The sequence below is a fragment of the Drosophila mojavensis genome, unplaced genomic scaffold (assembly GCF_018153725.1).
Source record: "Drosophila mojavensis isolate 15081-1352.22 unplaced genomic scaffold, ASM1815372v1 contig_19, whole genome shotgun sequence".
Taxonomy (NCBI): domain Eukaryota; kingdom Metazoa; phylum Arthropoda; class Insecta; order Diptera; family Drosophilidae; genus Drosophila; species Drosophila mojavensis.
This window is the reverse complement of record NW_025318726.1, coordinates 3,055,627-3,074,997: the sequence shown is the minus strand read 5'-3', so window position 1 is coordinate 3,074,997 and position 19,371 is coordinate 3,055,627. Positions and strand designations below refer to the sequence as shown.

Here is a 19,371-nt window from a genome sequence, read left to right as displayed (position 1 = left end):
CTGCGACTGTGACTGTGACTGCCACTGAGATCACTAGCAGATACACTGTGGGATAGGTTCAGGTTCAGCGCAAACTTGCTCGGGCCAAGTTGAGCGCCTTGCTTGTAATGTTATGACACAATTTCGGATTTGGACTTTGCAGCTCTTGCACAAGTGGGAGCAGGACGGCCGCTGAACTAGTCCAGTATAACAGATTAAACTGTCTGCTTTATACAGTTAGCTATAAACAAACTGGCTCGAGTACCAAATTGCTTTTCACTCAACTTTTGAATTGGCTCACTGGATCAAGGACAGCGGGCTTCATAGCTCCGTTAACATTTATTAAGCTTTAGGTTGATCATATTGTAAACAGCATGCGCTGCTGCCATGATTATAATTTGCCCAGCAACCCAACCGCAGTGCGCGAAAGCATTTTCAGTTATTTAACCAAAAGCAGCCAAAAGGCGTTCAGCGTAAGACTTAAGCTCGACCAAATCGGCTTTAATGCTGCCAGCTTGGAGTTCTAATGCTGTGAAGCGCTTTCAGGTAATTGACCAAAGCTCTTAAGCGGCTGTCTCAGAATTAGGTATTTTATACATACATATTGTAATCTAGCCAGGCTAAGCTGCTAGAGCCTTATTTGGCGTGATAATCTACGGTTGAATTTTAGTTCTTTAAATTATACAAAATAAAGTTGTGTTTGGCGGAGGCTGAGAATTGGTAACGGATATTTTATTAATTTATCAGGGATAAAAATAAGATTAAATTAAAACTTAAGCACTTGCAATTGGGGTCTTTGGGCGCTTTGCATGTAACGGTTGTTTTAATTATGTTAAATGTTTACAAAGCGAACGATATTTAACTTTTGAATTTATTTCATAGTTTCAACAGTAAAACTTTTTACCATTTTGTTTACCTTGGCAGAAAGTTGAATAATTTTAAATCAGGACTGAATGCTCTTGATATTTTTTAGTGCTTACATGAGCTGCATTTTTCTAACGAGTTTTGCGTTTGTGGCCTGCACAGATAGCAACAGAGATATGTCAACGCCCGGATGAATCCAAACAAAGAGCCAGAGAGTGACAACTAGTCAAAACAACAACAACTGCAATGGAATATATGTGATTGTTTGCTTTCATTCTGGCGAACTTGAAGTCGGATCTGCTTTTGGAGTAGTAAGTTACAGAGAAAGAGAGAGGGACACAGCGAGTGAGAGAAAGAGCTGTGGCATCAATAAATGCGGCACGGTAAGCGGAGCGCAAACAGGGCGATGTTCATTAAGCGACGCCGTTAAGGACCAGTAGCTGGCGAAGACGATGATGAGCATGATGAACAAAATGACGACGACGATGACGAGGCAGGAGGCAGAGCTAAGTAACGGCTTGGCAAACAACGGCAACTGCTGCCAACTGGCAACGACATGGTCAAGTTCTCTCCTCTGCTTCGAATATAATTTTAAATTTTTTTCTTCGTTTGTGCTGTAAACAACTTTACACATATGCACATGAAAGAGGGAGACAAACACAATAGAGAGAGAGAGAGGGAGAGAGAGAGAGAGAGAGAGAGGGGAGAGAGAGATGGGAACTCTATACACATACACTTATAAGTAGATAGAGAGAGAGGAGAAAAACTGGAGCATTTGAAAAATGTTTTGAATTACATTTTTTTTTGTCCAGCACTTTTTGAATTTGTCTTTGTTTGGAGTGGGGACAAGAAGACAAGTGCGAAAATGTTGATAAAGTTTTTTTGTAGCTAATGCATCAGCATATTTTAAATGTTTTGCAAATAATTTAGCTTGTGCTGTGCCTTGCCTCTCTGTTCACTGGCATTCAGAACATTTTAAAAATGTCTGTGAACAATTTCTTGGCCAGCAAAAGCTGAAGAATAATGCTAAACTAGCCGGTTAAATAAAATGCTCTGCTTGATAACACACGAAATTTTAATGTTGTCAAATATAATACCAAATAAATTTATTCATTCAATTACAATTTAATTAGTTTATTATATATTGCTTAAATTTTATTATAATAAATTTTTTAGCAAACTTTTAGTCAATGCTCAATAAACTCTCTTTTTCATTTTGAGCGAAGTTAAGCATATCTAAGTTTATTTAGTTGAGGTTAACATGCGTTTAAAAAACTATTCAAACTAAAATCGAAAAGGTGTACTAACATTTTGTGATGTGGTTGCAGTAAATGCTTTTGTGCTGAACCTAAGTGTAAGCGATACGAGTGCTAGATACATTTGGTCACGGAGCTCAGCCCGGAATGGGAAGGAGGCAAGGGGCAGGGGAAACACTTCCAGCGAATGATTTGTGTCAACAGCAGCGACAGCTGTAAAATGCTCATGCAGAGACCGGCAAGCAGAAAGAGAGATCAAAACAGAGAGCAAGAGACGGAGAGAGAAGAGCAATAGTTGGCCAAGAATCAAGCAAGACCCGGCTGTGGACAATTGTAAAATGGCGTTGCGGAAATTGTGCGAGCAATGAAAAGAAATGAAAAGATGTCGTCGACTGTCGACACCTCGTGATAAGGCGATAAAAAATGTGAGCGAAAGCACAAAAAAGAAAAAAAAAAAATAGAATGTCACAAATTACATCGGCTAGCGCCATATTGAATAGCACAAATTGCTCCAGTTCCATCAGCCACACAAAAACCAACCTGTGAGAGCTCTACAGATCCCTTTGCCCCACTCCATCCTAAGAGCCCCCTCCGCCACTCTATTCAATTATCAAGCAAAAATCTGCACAGCAAAAGAAATTAAACACAATTAGTATCTTTGTCTCATTTCTTCGTTTTTATTACTATTTGTACTTATTAAATACGGGCAGCAATTTGCCAAGCTGCCATTTTCCATTATCAAACAGCACGGCGTGGGGAGCTCGCGGGCAATGCTATCTATAGATAATGCTGCATTATGGAGCCCCGTGCTCAACATGGCGCTCGTTACTTTTGCTTTTACCAATTATGATCAACGTTGCTCGCATTGTTAATTGAAAAGAAATTACAATAATAAAATGATATCAAGAAATGAAAGTTGTCTAGCTGCTGCATGGTCCGGTCTGTATACCCTACAGAATATTATAAATAGATGGAAATCCCACTTGAATAATATCAATATATCAAATAATATTAGGTCGTAAATATCTGATTATATATATATATATATATTTTTTTTTTTTATTATTATTTTTACAACCATTTTTTCAAATTTCATTAAAAAAAAAATACAAATTTTTTCATGGGGTTGGTCAACTTTTCCACTTCTAGAACACATATAACTCGCATGTAACGGTGCAACGGTTGGTTCTCTTCAGTTGTTCAGTTTGTGATATATGAAAAGTGCATAAGACGAGAGACACATATCTCTTTTGTTGAGGGCAGACTGTATTATCAAGCATAATGCGCGCTGAGGGCATTACTTGATTGCATTCAAATTGCTCGACGGCAATTACTTTCTTGCCATTGTCATTGTTGACCGTCGTTCACTTTGATTACGATTCGCTCAAAGTAAAAGTGGAAAATGTTGTCGCCCACTTCGCGACACTCACCCAAAATGTAACCTATACTATGTAGCGCTGGCATGTCGCTTGGAATCGTAAAGCCAGAGCTGCCTACCGAATTGCAATAACCGCCGTGTGCACGTCATTTACCGAGATCGTTATAAGTATGCGCACATAGCTCGTCGCCCGTATAGTCAACAAAATATATCATGGAGCTTGTGTGGTAGTTGAACGTGATTTTAAAAATGTCACGAACAAAACTGTCGGCAACGCCAACCAATAAATAAATAAATTTCCAACCGCTTGCCGGCAGGAATATCCATAATAAAATGCTCGAAGCGCTGATAAAAAACTCAATCATAAAACTTGGCTTTCGCGCTGAAGGCAAAGTCAGCGATAAAAATTCGAGATGAAACCAGTAGCAGCAGCTTGGCATAAAATAAAGGTGAGCTGAGCATTTGCCCACCAGTTTAAGAAAATATAAATCAGAGAAGGGCGAATCATAATGCTATATTTTATATTTTATTATTTCTACATTATTATTATTTATTATGTATTATCTTTTATTATGTATATACATTATTTATATTTTATTATTTATTATGTGGTTCTTATTTTTTATTATATATTATTCATTTATTATTTATTGAACTCTATTAAGTGATGTCATTGACAGACTAGGGATAAACTTATTAATTAAAGTTGACATAACTCTTTAATCTGTGCAAGATCTTGGCTATGAACGTTGGCTCCTATAAAACTTGAAAATGATTGCTCATCCATTAATGCATAGACAGTCCTGAGGATAGCTATGGGCGACTGCATAACTCAACTTAGAAAGAGACTTGGACTCGAGTAAGTGCCTTGAGATTTTTCATTTTTATTGAAAATATTACTACCATACTTATATATACATATATATATTTTACATTTGTACTTTACGTGAATATTACACAGTCTTCAGACATTACCACCACATTCAATTGCATCACCTAAACTGAAAGAATTTTGTATTGTCTTTCATTCAACATTACCCAAAAATGTCAAATATTTTTAATTATCGTTACACTTGACAGAAAAAGCGCCTGAAAATGCTTGGAAGCAGGAGGAATTCATTTTTGGGTTTACCTTAAATCTCTGAAGAAAGCTAACAATCACTTAAGTTCTGTCTAGTTTATGCACCTCTGTAATTTATATTTCTCTTTAGTACAGATGTACGATTATATATGATTATATGTACGATTATATAGATAAATATCAATTGAAAATTTTAGAAGATAATTAAACAGTATATAATGGAATATCAATAAAAGATAGCTACAGAGTACTTATCTCTCATTTGTTATGCTGTTTTTACTATAAATTAATAATATTAGAGGTGAAGAACTCAAAGAATAATTGAATGTTACAGCTTGTTCTGGTCATGCTTTGAATCCGGCTCATTAACAGACACATTTAGTTCGCCCGACAGAGCTTCGCACTCAATGAGAGAAAACACAGGACAGCACAACTTTTGTTTGGTTCTCTGCAGACGCTGTGTCGCATCATTTATCAAGCTGGGTTGAACTTTTAATTGATATACGCGCACAACAATGACCAAGCCACACACACACACTCATATGGATGGCAAACTTGATCTGGTAATGACCTTTTAACAAGTTTGAGTAACAAAACCTAATCACACATCCATCGAAGACAGCCCGCAACACTCGATTGATTGACTGCGAAAGAGCAAGTGGAACCATGAGTAAGTGGATAAGTGACACACGATGGCATGCCGTATTGACAAAACTTTTTAATAAACAAACACAACTGTCACATGCAACAGCAGCACAAATGCTGTCGAACCACCTGGCGTGTCGCGCCTCTCACCTGAGCAATGAAATGCAATTTTCACGTACAAAAGCCACATCTCATGGAGGTTGGCTTTTTGACTACCCTGATTGATTTCAACGTATTTATCAGCTGGCTGCCTCAACTTCCACGACCTGACATCCTCAATCTATTGCCCATTTCGTTTCGCATTCCCATTTCGTTTCCCCACATACGCATCATACTTTGGCCCTTGTTTTCGCCGTGCACGTGCTCAGCCACATGTGGAATCATTTTTCTGGTGTCACGAATCGAGTTGCTCACAATGCCTAAGAGGATTATTCGAGCCGACCTCCGCTTGGCCTTAAGGCGGTTTCTCTTCCCAGCCAACTAAAGTGCTAACAGCCAGTGCTGCGGCAAAGAGAGGCCTTTACTTGGCCTTTAACCAGGTCTTAAAATATCTTCATATGTACGTTGGATATTTCTGATATACAACGGATTGCTATAACGAAGGCTTTATAAAAACATATTAATGAGAAATTTATATATACATTTATATATACAGAGTATTTATTATACTATTATTTCATGGCATGTACAACATACTTATATATCATTAATGAGTTTAACAGAGCTTTACTGTTGTATTTATACATATATGTATTTTATTTACTTGTACATTATGCATCTCTACAGTTAATTTGATTGTATTAAATCCATTTGTATGTTCAAACTTCACCTTATTCATATATTTGGGTCCAACCGTACAAATATTGTATTCAATATTGACACAATGTGTCGTATACGTAACGTGTGCTAAATACTTAACAGCACGTGGTAAATCGACCGATTGACCATTTGACCATTATGTTTGTCAATATGTTAATTGAACGCTAAGAGCAAAAGCAATTTGCAATTCAAAGTAACTCAAATCTCGCACATATCCAAACAAATGTTTACCAAACAAGCCGAATTAAATTTTCCAATTGGGGAACTTAAACAACAATTTAAGAGCTGTTCGGAGCAGACAACACTTGAATGCCTCAAACAAATCCCTGAACGCATATAAGAGTTGGCAATTTGTTTTTAAAGTGCGACATTTGCTTAAAATGGCCCACTAACACTTCAACCAGCCAAATGGCACCGAGAAACAGCCAAGCACAACAACACAGAGGTAAGAGTCAGTTCTGAGCATAAAAGTCCCGCTATATCATTAACAGCTGCTCGCATGATACAGGCGACAAATAATGAGGCTCACGCCTACAATGGATGTAACCGAAAAATTTCAACTGTTCGCTGTTCATTTATTTCTGAAAATATCAATGTTAAGATAACATCAATATGTTAGGTAAGCTCTGCAACTGTAAAGCAGAAATGTTGAGCCCAGCTAAGCTGTGAAACTGAATATTTTATGTAAGCAGTTGATACCTAATATATGTTAATTCGGAAGGAGGATAATTATGTAAAGTAATCAGCTTCAATAACTGTTATGCAATAAATTTAAAGTAACAAATTAAGATTTAATTATGATTTTCATGGATAATTTTAGATAAATAGGTAATTATTAACTTGATAGATTTTCTAATACTAATTTATTACAAGATATACGAACTTCTAGCAGATCTAAAATTTTGCTCATTTATTCCATGGTTCAATACACTCACCCATTCAAAGACATACAGATATATAGGGACAACAATTATACGCGATGCTGTCGCTAATGTCTATGAATGAACTCCTTGACACAATTACGAGCACACGCACGCACAATTACACACGCACAAGGAGGAGGGGGAGAAGGAGGCGCGAGTCTTGCTAGAATTGGGATGGCTTAAAAGCAACTTGTGAAACATTTCAATGCCAAAGCAGGTGACAACATTTTCGTAAACGTCTCCTGCCGCCCCCAGCCCTGTTCGCGCCCACGCGACCTAAAGTGACTTGGAGGCTGCTCAAAATAATGGACACAAATTGCAAAGTTGTTTAATGTGCGGACCGAGACCCCACAGCAATTTGTCGTCCTTTATTTTCGAGCAAGAAGCATGCGGCATGCAGCCCGCGTGGGGGACATGCGGCCAGCTACCAAATGTTTCAAATAGAGGCCGAGTTATTGATTTTGTGAATTTAACGGTTTTACGGTTTATTGGCCAAGCCAATTGTGCGCCATTTGTTTTGCCTTTAGCCAACGAGCTTTGCCTGCTCACTAAACTATAATGTCATTTCGATTTGGCCATCCACAAATCGTTCGTAGTGCTCGGTTTCCCAGAAGTGTTCCCCAATAGACCAATTTACCATATTGATTAAATGAGAATATTACTTTCAGAATGTGGAGCAGTCATCATTGGCTAATAACACAGCATATATATCATTATTTATAAGGTATATTTGTAAATGTTAGACATTCTACAGTCTATATAGACTGCTATTTCATTTCAAAATTATTATGAATTGAATTTTATTTATCTAACTACTTGATATGGGCTGGTTCATAACTAAATAAAATTACAGTACAGTAGCATTCGGTTACGACGGTTAACGACTCTTCTTATAGCGTCCGTACCGTAATTCTGGCCCGCAGACAAACTTTTATGAGCAATAGGTCACTTTCACTTATTTAACATTAATTGATAGTGTATAGGTAATTCGATCAGGTGACAACTTGTTTCTCATCTTCTACCGCCTTGGAAATAGGCGCTTATGCTACACGTCAAGCAATACCCGAGCAGTAGGTGTGTAGATGTGTATTGAAGGCAAGCAAGCAATTTACTGCATACATCGAGGGCGTTCCGATAGCAATTTAGCCCTGCGGTCACGGGGCTAAGCTGAATGGGGGACGGAGACGGGAGGGAGAAAAGCTGTTGGGCGTTTCCAGTCAGGCGGCACTAACAATAAGACGCAGCAAGTGAACGACTTAGGCTATCAATGAAGAGTCATTTGACCTTTACCCCTCTCCCCCCCGCCTAGTTAACAGAACAATGTCGTCGACGCTGCCAATGCCAATACCCTTGCCACACACACACACACACAAACAACAGACTGGAGCAGAGTCTGGTAGAAGTACGGAATCTCAAACTGAAGTCAACTTCATGGCATAACTTTGAACTTATTGCACGGCACTCACAGATTCCAATGCAGACAAGTTGACAAATATTTTGCAAAAGCTAGGCGAAGCAGAAAGGAAGGCAAAACGACGCGTGCAAATGAGGCCAGACAAACCCTTTTTCAAAAGTAATAAATAAATATTAAGGCGAATTTTTCGGCATTGTATTAAAATCAATAAGAGATCAATGAAGAACTCAGTCATAATCGTATGCTCTACGAGTGTCGTAAGATTAAATTTCACTCTTATTATAATAAGACTGACGAGGAAGAAACTGTTCCAATTCCAAATTAAAACATCTGGAGAAAGTAATCCACTCCCAGGTATACTTAGTGTGATTAAGCGACACATCTTCTTCTTCGTTTTCTTGTCCATTTTAACTTTCGTCTTGAGTAAACTTTGATTCCCAATGCACAATCACGTGCGAATGAGCACCATGCACAAACAGGGCATGGCATAAGGGTATATACTCAGGTATGAATACAAATATAGAGCTGAATATAGATTGTAGAAGGAATCATGTGACCTGTTACAACGGCCTGATGGAATGAGCATATATATATATGTATATATTAAGTATAACCGAAAGTTAATGATATATATATTGATTTAAATGTTAAAAATGAAGCAAAGTAAAAAATATATATTCAGTCAATGTGAAATTCTGACATTTTCTGCACAGGGATAAAATTTTGATAGATCTTCAATTAAAATGGAATTACTAATTTCAACTGTCCGCAAAAAAACCATTTCGCTCTTAATGCAGGTAGATAGTTTTTATTGATAAATACATACATGCGTCAGCAACATCAATATTTATAGAAAGTTCGAAATGACAAAAGTAGGTAATTGAGTTACCGTTGATCTCCTTTACTTATTTATCAAAAACAAGTGCGTTCTCTTGAGTGGTGGCACAATTAGCTGAATCTTCTACAGCTTTTGAGCCTTAGTTAGAAAATATTACAGTTAAGTTATTGTAGATAATTATCCAAAAGCAGATTATATATTACGCGTGTATTGAAGGTCGCGTAAAACGGTATGAATCCACATTGAAGTCCGCTTTAAAATCCGAGTTTAGTGACTACATTATTTAGTAACAAGTGAAAAAGCTCTAGTCGAGACTGCTCGACTACGACATCCCCTGAACCCTTCCAGCAACTGATATTTCAATAGTTATTCGCACATGCACACCCACACGCACGCCCACATAAACACGCATGGGCTGCAGTGCGCGCCTACTATGAGAACTTAAGTGTTTAATAACTTTTCTTGTGGGTGTACTTTCAGATTATGATTATAGCGTGGATATGCATTTGCCAAAGCACAAGTCTCTAGTATTTGAAATACGCCTATTACAAATATGTGGGTGAGGCGGTGAATATAGGGGTGGGGGGTAAATTTGGACAAAAATCGAAATTCTATAAAGTACATATGAATCTACATTAAAAATTTGGCGACTTCAGCCTTAAAGATGTAGCAGATATAAATTTATTACTAGTTTTCGATAATTTTTTATTCGATAAAAATATAACGGGCTAAGTTATCGATTTTTAAGTCAAAACTCGATATCCGCATGGTGTACATCTCTAGCTTTTATATCTTCTGAAATCGACGCGTTCAAACATACTGACAGACGGACAGACGTACAGACGGACGGACGGACAGACAGACAGGGCTAATACAGCTCAGCTCGTGGCTCTGGTCAAGAATATATATACTTTGAGGGGTCCGGCACGCCTCCTTCTGCCTGTTACATATATTTTAACAAAACCATTATACCCTGATTTCCCATTGAAAATGGGTTCAGGGTATAAAAATTGTCAAAAATTTTTACTTTTACATTTTAGGAAAATTTAATAGTTTTACTTATTTAAATGGGGAACGAAATTAAATTTATTTAAAATTTTAAAATATGTAAATATTTAAAACGAATTTGTTATGCTTTATGTATATTAATCAAATTTAATATAACGTAACTGGATATGCCATAACTAAGCTTAAATTGCAGCAGGGTAAGGAAACAAGACAATAGCTAAGGTGTAATAAACGTGCAGTATTTCCTGTTAATGCAATGTCAGCAACCTCCCCACACACACACATACAGACTTATACATACAGAAACGGGGAGCTCTCATCTTCATCACGGTGACGAGTGTTAGCCATCCTCAGGCAGTCAAGTTTGCCCATTGATTCATTATCAGTGCGAACCATGTTCAGGTATCGTCAATGCCAGTCGCTTGGCTGACAAAGCGCTGCCATGGCTATTAATATAAACACTCACACACGCCCACTCAAAGAGATGGAGCGACGGCTCAAAGGACTCGCAGGACTCATAGGACTTGACAGTAAACGCCCCCAAGGCACACATTAATTACAACTTCCGGTTTACTGGCAGCCTCGTCAGATAAGTCTCGCACACGCACAGACAAACAAATCGTGTACGTCAGTCGGCATTGCTCAACTAGCAGATACCCAACACTGAGCTGATTTCTATATAAGGGATATATAGAATAGACTAACTTTCGCTGAACTCCTAACTTAGCTCTAAGCCTAAACATATTAATTGGGAATAGATTCTTATACCAAATTGCTGGATGCTAACTCTTTAATAATCAATTTCATGAAAATGAAAGAGTATCCAATGGCTTAAGGCAATTCCGAGATTGGTCATCGGATACGACTGCAGCTGCCGGTTACATACATTATAGCCAAAACATGTTAAATAGGGTATGCGAAGAGTACGAAATACTGATTGACTGATGGAATACTTTATTGAACCAATGAATGAATGACGTTCGCTGAGCTTGACTTAAAAGTCACGTTCAGTCTATGCAAAAAAGAAGCATTTGAAATCGAAGAAGAAGAAGAAAGTGCGCAACTGCCAACTGTGAAAGCAGAAAATACGCTTTGAGGTGCCTCCACCAGCTAAATTTAACGTAACGTAATGGAAATGCAATCAATAAACGTGTGCTGCAGGACAGGTGGAGATGCGTTGGTGTCGTGCACCTCTTTGGCTCTTTGGCTGTTTATGCCACGCATTTGTAATTTTCGTCTGAAGTAATTTTTGTTTACACGCAACGATTTGTTAACAAGTGCGAACAGAAAAATTCAGCTAGTCAAATTGTGAAACGAATGCTATACACGTGTGCCTGTGCCTGTGCGTGTGAGGGTGAGTGTGTGTATTTCAAAATACCACAAACAATGGCCAACACTTCGCTGTGGCTGGTTGGGTGGGTGAGTGTGGTTGAACGAAAGGGATTATTGACTCGACGCAAGTTTATTTTACGCCAAATGAGCTCAGCCACAAAATCGATCGATTTAAATCAAAATGCTCCAACGATTTGCTGCCAAGTGGATTTGCTTTGCCGTGTGGAGTTGGGTCATTGCTGTCAATCTCTCTCTGTCTCTCTCTCTCATTCTCTATCACTTTTCATCTCTCTCTCTCTCTCTCTCTCTCTCTCTCTCTCTCCGTATTTCTATCACTCTGAGTCTCTGAGGCAGGTCTCGTCGCTGCATGAATGGGAAATCGTGCACTTGGTCAACGGGGCCAATGGGACTATGTAGGGGTGAGAATATGGAATATACCGGAGCCCGCTGAGGCTGCCGATGACGCTGTTGCTTCGCTTAGTTCTGCGTGTATGTGTGTGATTGCGTATGTGTATGTTAGGTGCCGTTGACGCTGTTGATTCAGTACTGCCCATTTAGCATTTTCCTGCAGAGAGATCAAACCCTTTTTAAATTGAGCTGACAAAAAATGGCATATGTACGTGCGCAATTCGAAAACTTTTCCTATTTGTTCAAATGTATATGGGATAAAAAATAGTTATTTATATTTCACATGAAAACAGTATAGAATATTCAAATTGGATTTGATTATCATATACAAACATGAAAAATGAATGAACCTTATCTGTAATCAAAATCAGCAAACAAAAGGAAAATTTCTGCCAAAAGTATTAAGTTGATCATGAACATATATCGATTAATATATACAAATATTATTGATACTACCATATACAATGTTTCAGATAAGCCCATCACGGGTTCCATCTGACTTTTTTGCTAGACTTAGTTGGCATCACTGATGAGTGTCTGCATCTGTGTGTGAGTGTATGTGTGCGATATTTTTAGACCCTTCGACGTCTCAGCTATAAATATTATTTCTATTTTATTACACATTTTTCAATGTGATTTTCTACATTTTTTTACGCACTCGGACAGCAGCCGTCCATAAATTTGCCAAAATGTATAATTATACTCATTCCCGAAATGAGAGGGTATATTGGCTTTTTGGAATGTTTACCTTGTTATCGCATGAACGAATGACTATCGAAGGTATATACCTTCGCTCATTTGGGAATTGCCAAATCACATCTTCAAAAGTTTTTATCCTCAAGAACCAGCAGATTTTAGACCAACATTGAGTATTATGCAGTCAGTAGCATCTGACTGCAAGATTCTTTTCTATTAATATACTCATTCACGAAAGTGAAATGAGTATGTTGGCTCTGTGAAATGTCCGTCTTGCTGTCTGTATGAACGCAATTTACTTCCTACACTTTATGAGCTAGAAGCTTCAAATTTGGATAGTTGAGTTACTAGTAACCTGTTCTATCGATGACCCAAACTCCATTTTATGGGCGTGCCATATCGAAAAATACGCTGTGATTTTCACATTTTTTGAGCGTAAGCATCCAAATTTTGCAGATAGCTTACCGTAAACTTGTTCTAAGAACTGGCCAAAAATGCGATGTCAACGCCCAGTAAGGGCGTGGCAAATCGGGAAAAACTGAATTTTACAGTATTAGAGCTAAACTTAGCTACTGAATTGCTGATGGGATGTGATTAAGTATTCTGCAGTTGGTAAAGCCCGACTGCAACGTTCTTATTGGTTTTTTTTTATACCCTGAACCCATTGAAAATGGGAAATCAGGGTATAATGGTTTTGTGAAAAAGTATGTAACGGGCAGAAGGCATATAAAGTTAATACATACAAAGATTTTGTAATTTACAGATTTTGGATAGCACGCCCCCTTCTCCCCCAATTTTTAAAAAACGCATATTCACTATATGATTACGCTCTGAAAGTTTCATTAAGATCGTATGTCTACAAAAGAAATTTTTCAACAAATAAATTCTCATAATATTGCCCACACTGCAGCGCAGCCCAAGCGCAGTCGCTGCTTACTGCGCAGTTAGCAGAGCGCAGGCTTATGCGTGCGTGTGGACGCATGTGTATGCATGTGTGCATAAAAGAAGTGCAGAATGATTAGAATATCAGCTGAGAGGGTTCAGGGTATCTCCTAGTCGAGCAGTCTCGACTGGAGCCTTCTTACTTGTAAATATATTCGAATACCAAAATGTATATATTTATATATCTAAGCTGGTGTAGCATGCCTATCTAAGCTAAAGCAACATCTGCCGCACACGTCACGTGCCAATGGAGTCCGTCCATTTATGGTTAAGGCGATTGTTTGAATTGGACAACGAGTCCATAGCAGAAACCGATGTTCGAATAAAAATCATAAAATTGGCTTCATAATAAAGGATAACACCCATTTGAGAGCAAGCACCAACATAAGAACGGCAGCAAATTGAAAGATCGTAAAAGAACATAAATTTTGCTGAGAGTTTATGATTATGGCAAAAATACTCGTCAAAGGTTAAATAGAAAAGTGAAATGCCCAAAAATAGCTTTTATGATTTTTCTATGCTCTCTCTTTGAATCTATTCAAAGGAAGGAAGTAAGGGAGGGAAGAACGTAGCCAAAAAAATGAGCTTCTAGCAAAAATATTGTTCATAATATTTTCCTTTAGCACAGTCAAAAATTAAGACATGTTACATAATGAATAATATATTAGCAGGTATTTAACTGACGAACGGCTTTCCACTTCGAGATATCTATAGAAAGAGCCTATATAATATAATAAAAAAAAATTTTTTTCTGATTGTATTTTTATAAAAGCAAGTAATTTTATATATCAGGCGATTGACCTAACTGCTAAGTTAAATTTTAAAAACTACATAATTTATTTTAATGTCAATCTAGAAGATGTCTGCAATAATCTATCTTTGAAATTTCGATAACGTGGCAGCAAAACAATACATAAGTCTGACTACAATTCTGTAGCTTCGAAAGTGGCGAAATAGTAGGAGATTAAACATTGCACATATACTTTTCACCTATTCCTGACTAAGAAATAGTATTTTAAGTTATTAATGAATATCCAAATCTAAATAGTTAACTGGTTTCAGTTTTTCACCCCAGTTGTTATATTTTGTATACTCTAAACCCATTAATAATGGGAAATCAGGTTATAATGGTTTTGTGAAAAAGTATGTAACAGGCAGAAGGAATCATCGCAGACCCCATAAAGTATATATATTCTTGATCGATGTAGCCCTGTCCGTCTGTCCGTCCATATGAGTGCGTCGATCTCGGAACTTATAAGAGCTTGAGTGCTGAGATTTGGCATGCATACTCGTGTGTACCATACGCAGTATGTTTAAGTTTCATATTTTTTCGATAACTCATCCGATAACTTTTTTATCGAGAATAATCGAAAAATTTATTTCGTTTGTTCAGCCTAATTTGAACACTTTTAGACCAAGAGAATTCAGATTTACTGTGTATATACAGTTGATCAATACGAAGATTTTGTAATTATAAATAAATTCTCATAATATTGCCCACACTGCAGCACAGCCCAAACGCAGTCGCTGCTTACTGCGCAGTTAGCAGAGCGCGTGATATACATACGTGCGTGTGGCTGCGTGTGTATGCATGTGTGCAAAAAAGAAGTGCAGAATGAGTAGAATATCAGCTTAGAGGGTTCAGTGTATCTCCTAGTAGAGCAGTGTCGACTAGAGCCTTCTTACTTGTTCTTGATTAAATGAGTTAAAATATATAAAAATATATTGTAGTGAAGTTTATCAAGATTTCTAATTTTTATTAATTTCACGTTCGTTTTTTTAGTCTCGCTCTCAAGTAAGTTTTCCTGCCATGTACACGCTCTTACTTTCAAACAGCTCTCTATCGGAATTACCTATGCCCAACATAACAGCACTTCAGAGGCCCACACGCTTCGGCCTTATCTCATTTAGTCATCTTCCCTCGTGGTACATAAAAATCATCATCATCACCACTGCATCTCCGACCTAGCACAATAGATTGTCTCTTTATGGCGCCTGCACAAATATTGATAAGAGACGGTAAGAGAGAAGACAATCCAACTAAATTTCTTTTGTCAAACAAAGGCCTCGAGATCCTACGAGTTTACCTTGCTTCACACAACAGTTAAATTTGTCTTTACACACGGATTGGACTTGTTTTCTGATTTTATATCAGATTTTTGTTTCTGTTTTGTTTGTGTCTTATTTACTTGACCAACAGCGTTGGGTGCCCTAAGCGGAATTCTCTTGAAATCGGCTTTCGATCTTGATAGCACACTTTGGTATTTTCGATTCTGTTTTCGTATTCTGCTTGGGAACGATCTCTTTTCCGTTCGTCGCCCGTTTGAGTCTCTGCCATATACTTTGCTCATTTAAAAAATTGCTAAGGAAGGGATTCTGTATCGTTATGGAACATTGGAAATATTGTAGAGATGATGCAATGAACGAATACTTTTTTAATGTCATGGTACGCCAATATCATTCACTCATACATCGGACGCCTTCGAATCATTGCGGGTCTTAAGGGTAAGCAAGATGTTGACCATTTGAGTAGAGAACATAGAGACAAGAGATCTTATGTTGTGAACATGTTTAATGTTGTTTTTACTACAGCATTTCATTTCATAATTATTATCTTTTGGCCAACAAAAATATTACGCAACGCCTTGAAATTGAACATTGAACAGAGCTGCCCCTGCACGCATATATATAGAAAAATATTGTTAAGAGCCTATTTACTTTACTTAAGACTAACATGAAATATTGAAAATATTTATTATAGAAAACAAGATGGCAATAGCCTTACGGAAGATAAGGCCTCTACCAACCAACAAAATTTAATATAGAAATCTAATATAATGAGTATATCTTAGATATTTATTTTCTCAATAATAAAATTCAGCAATCTTAAAATTTTGTATATTGTATAAATTTAGTTTGAAATGGAAAAATGGTTTTGTACATTTATTTCGGTATCCCATAATACCGTACTTTACTAAACTACATTGCATAGTATAATAATAATACTTAAATCTATCGATTTAAGTTAACAATTTATAATCGTGAAAATATTTGGAATGTAAATCAGTAACATAATACTTATATACCATATAATATTTTTAAATGATTTAAATGCATGAGGCTTAAACATAAAATTTAAACTGCCGAATTTATTTTTGACTCATAAAATGATTATTTCTTAAATTTAATAGTTTTTTACAGTTTCATAGTCTTTGAATATAATCGCATTTAATCTGTACGTTCGGCAAGCACCTCTCACAGCTTTCATGCTCAGGGGTCAGTCAAGTTCCATTTAATGAGTTACTCTGAAACTATTCTCACCCAGTGCCCCCCGGAATGCCATTGTTGCAATGCCAAAACAAGTTGACCAAGTGAGGCAACGGAAGAAAGAAGAGCTATACATATAAATGAACTAATTTACTTTTCTCAGCGGCCGGTCAGCAATGAAAAGCGAATGCTGGGTGGGAAATTCTCACAGTGTAAATGAGCATTAGACGCATTGTAGTGTAGCATAAATTTACTTTATTAAATAAAAAAAATAAAAATAAAAATAAGAATACAGCAATAGCAATAATTCTTTGGCGCATTTGTAAGTGGTCTTCAGTTCCGCTCTTCAGCATCTGCGTGGGCGTTGGAAATGGTTGCTATTTTGGCTATATTTTGTTTTTTTTTTGTTTTTTTTTCTATACGTAGACTAGTATCTGCATATATCTATTGTGCCGACCACGCGGCAGTCAGTCAGTCAGTTTGGCTGTCGGACTTGGTTAACAAAAATAATTATGTGGGATACACACAGCACACACAACGCGCAACTAAATTAAGCATATTTTAGCTATTTTTATATAGAAGAAAAAAATCTATATAATAATGCCATCGCCGACGTCTGCTTCTGTTGCTTCTTCTTCTTGCCGTTTGTTAATGGCTTTGAAATAACCAGGGGCTGGCGAAGAACCGACCCCGCGATGAGACGAGGCCACAGCCAAAGATGAAACTCTTTCGCATGATGAACGCCAACGACAGCGACAAATTCCACCTGCATAAAAAATGCCTACGACGAGCCAGCGTCTCGTCGAGCACAGTGATCCGCACTCCCTTTTTTACTCAGCAAATATACATATATGTATGTATAATATATATATATAGATATATAAATATATACCCTATATTGTAAGCGATGCTCTGTGAGCAGATTGGATATGACAATATTGTAAGCATGCATAATTGTCTCTAAAGTGTATTCCAAAAGCGGCTTGAATACTTCATATTTCGGCATTGACTTGGTGGTAGGAGTACGACTTCTGTAAGTCAGATGCCATTCCCAAAGTACAGGGTATTCAGGAGTTATCACAGAACTCATGTTACAAAATTGACTACAGGGTAACTGCTAGTTAAGTGTCCTGTCAAGTACAGAAACTTTATTTATTTTTACATTTTTTTCTAATTTATTTTTAAATTCATCCCCACAAGCGACTTGCAACTCACAAAGATGCATCAGCTTAAAAATGAAGAAAGAAAAGCCCAAAACAACAAGAAAACTGAAAATGGAAAAAGAAAAAATAAAAAATAAAATGAAATAAAAATTGACACCGGAAGTGGCTGCCTCATCTGCGTTGGATGTGTCGCTGGGCGAGACAAATTACTTGATTTGCATACATCTACAGCTAAGGCCGAAGCCGAATACCCAAATAAAGCAAGTAATACGCATTGCTGTCAGGCAGAACCGACTGCACAGTACTCGCTTACATAACACAAATACTGACGATTTCTATACATGTGTCATCAATTTGTAATTTCTGACAAAGTTTAGATATTTAGCTATAGCTAATCCAATAGCCAAGACCCAGATGATATATCTAATCTTGGCAAATTTTACAATCAGCATAGAGAGAGCATATATTTCAAGTTCGAAGTCTCTAGCGGCATACACTATACACTCTCTTTAATGTTCTCTCATCCATACACATGAAAATGACACGAGAGAGTGAAGTATACAGAGCTAGCCATACTCCACACTCTCATTTTGTGAACGAGTATGCAGATCTAAGCCTTGTCATTTTCATACTCGCCTTTTTCCTATGGAAATGTGTGTGTTTCATTTCATTCGCGAGCGAATTTAACGCGCAGCGAAGCGCAACAACAATGAACAGCAACACTGCGAGGGCGTGGCTAAGTGGGAGTCGGCGTGTGAGCTGCTGGGCATCTGTCTGCCAGTCTGTCTTTCTGTCGGTATTTGTGTCTATCTGTCTGTCTGTCAGTTAGGCCGAGCTAGCTTAGCTCGAAGCTGTGTTCGCCCCATTCGTTTATTCATTAAGAGCAAGCGCCAATTGATGCTTTTTTATTACGCGATTCGCTTTTATTTTTCTTTCCAGATTGCAGCCAACGTAATCCCCATAAGATGGTAGCAACTGTGTCTGTTGCGTTGCCAAGGCAGCGATTACCGCAACAACAACAATGGCAACAAAACCAACAACAGCAATGACAACTAAAAGAAAAGCCGAACTGTTGCACAGTGTGACAAACTATCATAGAAAATGCTCTGTCGACTATTCATAAGAGATATTTATGAGTTTCATAACTCCGAGTCAATCAAATCACCAATAATATTTTTATATTTATCGATTTTTGACCATTTACCAATTTCTTGAATAATCATAAGCTATCCAAGAAGTATTGTGACACAGCCTAAGCAAAACGTAATATAGATATAATGAATATCAATCTTAAAAGGGATTCTCTTTTTTCCATGGGTTATATGCTTACTTATTGTTCTCATTTGCCCTGTACTTAT

At 37.4% G+C, this 19,371-nt stretch overlaps 1 protein-coding gene and 1 long non-coding RNA gene across 3 annotated transcripts in view; one reads left to right on the top strand and one right to left on the bottom strand.

The window, feature by feature from the left end:
- The window catches only part of LOC6572228, a 33,534-nt gene that overhangs the window by 7,942 nt on the left and 6,221 nt on the right, over nucleotides 1-19,371 (bottom strand). The gene's annotated exons all lie outside the window — the stretch shown is intronic.
- Nucleotides 3,800-4,808, top strand: LOC116803721. 2 transcript variants are annotated; one of them, XR_004363783.2, is made up of 3 exons: nucleotides 3,800-3,926; nucleotides 4,211-4,336; nucleotides 4,439-4,808. It is a non-coding gene; the product is annotated as an uncharacterized LOC116803721 (long non-coding RNA). The 2 variants fall into 2 exon arrangements; XR_006356716.1 differs by having other exon boundaries at nucleotides 4,211-4,808.